Consider the following 4905-nt stretch of genomic DNA (forward strand, 5'->3'; position numbering starts at 1 on the left):
GGGGGGGAGGCAGAACAAATTATACTTCTGACATTGAATAGAATATCAATATCTCATAGAAAAAAACAGTAACTAACACATAAATGACCCATCATATTCCACAGTAAACTATTGTAGTTAAAGGCACATATATTTAAGATTTAAATTTTATAGGTTCAATCTTTAATTTTTTAGTACTAAATTTGTGTTTATTAAATTTTGAACTCAAATATTTTATATATTATAAGTTAGATCGATTTTAACATATAAATTTATACTACCTATACAATATTATATCCGCCCATGTTATATCTCCAAAGTAACTTGTGAACATCTCCAAGTATTTTTTATTTTATTTTTAAATTTATTTTTCATATGTTCAAAATCGCATTGGAGTTCTGATAAAATTTGGATCGCACATTATAGGACCTATTTGGAGATGACACTCTCAACAGGATTTTCTCCATACCCAGAACTCGAACTCGAGACCTCAAAATAACATCTTATTAAATTCAATTAATGAAGAATAACAAGAAACTATTTTTTTTTTAATTCTTCATTAATCGAATTTAATAAGACGTTATTTTGAGTATGAATATTTTAGATATGTTGTGAGGTACACTCAAATAGTCAATTTTTTTATTTTTTATAGTTAATTATATCATCTTATTTTAGCAGTAATTTTCATTTTATTTTCTCACACATTTTTTATTAATTAAATTAAAAGAGTATTGTTTTAAATATAAATTTAGATATATGTCATATAGGTTAGCAGGATATACTCAAATCAAATTCGTGTTTTATGTAACTAATAATATCAATCACATATTATTTATTTTTCTCTTTCTCATTATTCTTCATTAATATTGCTCTTTAAAAGAAAATTGCTATCTTCGTAAAATCATGTGTGTGAAGCACATTTGAAACAGAACACATTTTTATTTTCTTCCCTACATTACATTTTCAATTCATCATGTCCATTTATTTATAATTAATTATTATTAAGATCTTACTCAATCCTAAATTGACAATTTATTGAATTTAGAATATGTGTATATATGTATATAAATTCAATGTAATATATACATTTTTTTATTATGTATATAAAGTTGAACATTTTCAGTATATGATTGATTAACCTTCAAAAAAAGAGTGATAATCAAATTTGACTATTGACATTTATGTTAACTCTTTAATGAAAAATGTTCAAATTAAGATATTACTATTGATCTTTTTCCAAATTAAGATTTTAATAACGGTACTTATCATTAGCCTAACCTGTATATAAACCTGGTGAATGAACACATAAAACTCACAAGTCATATAACAATACATAAACTACTTTATTATTATTATTATTATTATTATTGGTGATGGAAAAAATGGCAACAATCTCCTCAAAAATCCTATTGATCTTCCTTGTTCTTATTGCCATTGCATCATGTATTCCTTTTTTTCTACGATAAATTATTATAGTCGAACTTACAAATTCAAAAGTTAAACTTTATTGGTTCAATCTTTAAGTTCTTAATTTCAAATTTATATTTTTATAATTTTGGGTTCAAACATACTATTTGTTGTGAAGTTTTACCCATAAACCTATACAACCTTCAAACATACTAGATTTACATGAATACGATGCTAGTAGTTTTATTATTAAATTTTTTATTTATAACAAAAAAAAAAAAATGAACTTGTACACATTTTCAAACATTATAGTTATTTATATATCTACCACCCAACTCCCTCAATAGGTAAAGAAAAAAATGTATCTATATTATTATCTTTTTATCTTTTGGATTTTTTTTTTTATAAAGATTCTGATTCTGTTAATGATCGATTATATTATGACAGCTTGCGTAGCACAACATGGACATTGCAATGAGTCATGTTCTGTTACAGGAAAGTATGCAGAAATTTTGCTAGCAATAATATATGTGAAGCCTTTTGCTCTGGAAGATTTGGAAGAATTTGTGATGCAAAATGTTTATTAGATGAAGAGGATGTTTTGGTTTGTGAATGTGAGATACCAGCAGACTTATGTCCCGAAAAAATAAAAGATTATTTCCTAATTTTAAAAAAAAATTTGAATTATTATAATTAAAAATAAATGTGTTTCTTTTTCTTTATTGTCGTTTTTTCTTCTTTTATTATGTATTTATATAAATTTTTGTTTAATTCAATTAACAAATCTATGTTTAAGCGTGTTTACAAACGAGGATTTACTATAATAGTATTGCATTTCAGCATGAATAATTTGTTTATTATTATAAAAGCATGAAACCTAATCGAAAAATTGATTTACCAATTGTCATTTATTTTTTTTAGAATATTTAGGACTTTCAAATAAAAATAAATTCTCTTTTCAGAAAATAATATAATTAACTTTCAACTGTGTAAGAAATCCTAACATAGCATTTTGAATAATTTTTTTATCTTATGTTTTGATAGTTGAATTATTTTACAAAATTATACTTCAATTACTTTTTTTTACTTGACTACTATTTACAGCTTTGAAATCGCTTACAAACCTCGTCCTCCGCAAGGAAGGAACAAATCGATTACCTTTTTCGTCTTTTGGTAGCATAAAGAAAATAGATTTAAATTGACAAATTTATTTAGTGGAGATTTACTTCTATGTTAAGTGTCTTTGTTGTGTTTGCATGTATCACTAGTAGTCTTCAATGCTTCCGTTGTTCACTTTGTAATGTAGTGTTTAGTTGTGTGGCTGGTCTACAGCTTCTTGGGCTGGGTCACCAGCTTGAGGTTGTTCCTGATGTTGGACTTCAGCAATGGTAGCCACTGTCTCTTCAGTCTGAGAATTTGCCTCTTTGTCGCTTGCAACCTGGGCGGCTCGGTTCGGCTGATCCCGTGGGCATGGTATTTTGTCCGTAGTTGAATCGACATCTTTTGAGTTGTTCTGCCGGATCGATCGCTCAAGATCTTTGGTCTTCATACCAAACATAATCACTCACTAGTTGGTTGAGAAAATAAAAACATAATTTCGATTTTAAAAGATTAATATTTTGAATCATTATTTTATAAGAGATAATATTTCAGATGATCATTTAGTTAATAACTCGTAAGTCGTTCAATATAAAATGAAAGCCATTCAATTAAAAAATTTCTTTAAAAATTCACTAAATTTTATTTTATAGCTCTAAATCTATAATACCATGAGTAAGGGTGTACAAAACCGAACCAAACCGCAAATCGAGTCAAACCAAAAAAAAACTCGACTAGTGGTTTGGTATTGGAAAAAAAACCCAACTATATTTGGGTTGGTTTGGTTTTAACTTTTAAAAAAAACCCAAGACCAAACCAACCCGACATTATATATGTAATTTTAAAATTTTATTTTATACATAAAAATATTTACTTTGATATAATTTTAAAATATTTCTTATACTATTTCATAGTTTTTATCTTTTAATATATTATTTCAAGTTTAAAACTTAAAATTCGGAATGGTCCAATAAAGCTTATAGTTCATGTTGATAATTATAATAAAACTTAAATCAAAATAAAATTAATACTAATGCAAAAAAAAAAAATCAATTCAACATTGGTTTAGACAATTAAAATAGATTGGTTTAGACAATTAAATACATAATCTAATTATAATTTTCCTTGAATATTTAGTAATGTAACTAATACTTATTAAACTTATTTTAGCATGATTTAGTACTTTTAAATTAATGATCATTTTCATTATGACTTTGCAATATTTATTTTATATGATGATTTCATTATTATTTTTTTATTGAATATTTTAGTGTCATCGGTACTCATCTCATATTTGTGTTATTTTCTTAAGAAACACCTTAGATAATTGTATTTTGGTTAGACTAAAGAAATATTTGGAGCACAAGTTAATTATATGTTTGTATGCAAACTTTACCTTAAAAATTCAAAAATCTGAAGAAAAAAAATCGGAGGTTTATTAGTTTGGTTTGATTTATAAAGTTAAAAATTCGACACAATGGTTTGGTTTGGTATTTAAAAAACCCGAACCACCCCGAGGTTGAAAAACCCGAAAGATCCAAATTTTATTAGTTTGATTTGGTTTATAAATTAATTTTTTTACATAAATAATTTGATTTGATATTTAAAAAATCTTAACTAATCCGGTCATGTACACCCCTAAAGCCCTAACCATGAGTGTGAAACACATGGACAAATCTGACACATGCGGCTCTTTTCTTTCCTTAAATAAAAAAAGCCAGATAATTAGATTTTTGTATAAAATACTAAAAGAACCAAAAAGAAACAAAATCAGTTCTTCCCTTCTTCTTCTAACTGCCGGGCCCACACATGGACAAATTAACGTTTGGTTTGTATTACAATACAAATAAAAAATCGCAAAGTGCACTAACCTGAAGGACCATCTATCACCATGTTTTATTAATACTAATAAGAAGCCGTCCATTACAAGAAAATAAAAATTATTGAATAATAATAAATATGAATTAGATGAGAGTGACAATTTACTGAGAAAATATTGAGAAGAGAGAGAAACATTCCAACAAAAGAATAGAAATATGTTTGAACGAATTTTAACTGTTTTGAGCTAAACAAGGAAAACAAATATATATTTTTTGAATTAATTTTAACTGATTGAGTAAAAAAAAGGAAAAAAGTATTCCTATTTTGTTTTGAATCCCCTAAATTTATGGCATTATTAATTATCCTTAATGTATTCAAATTAATGACATATCCGTTTTTTATTTTTATGATTTTCAAAAAAACGTTTTTTACTATTATTTTAAAAATCTTTTTTTTTTTTTATAATAAAATGTTACAACCGGAAATATTTTATTGTTACAACTTGAAAGTTTTATTATAGGGATAAGGGTCTAAAAAATACCCTAACTTTGGTCGAATTCGTTGTTGCGATACTAAACTTTCATGAGGACCTATTACCTC

Source organism: Solanum tuberosum, unplaced genomic scaffold, assembly GCF_000226075.1.
Source record: "Solanum tuberosum cultivar DM 1-3 516 R44 unplaced genomic scaffold, SolTub_3.0 scf00026, whole genome shotgun sequence".
In the NCBI taxonomy this organism is placed as follows: Eukaryota; Viridiplantae; Streptophyta; class Magnoliopsida; order Solanales; family Solanaceae; genus Solanum; species Solanum tuberosum.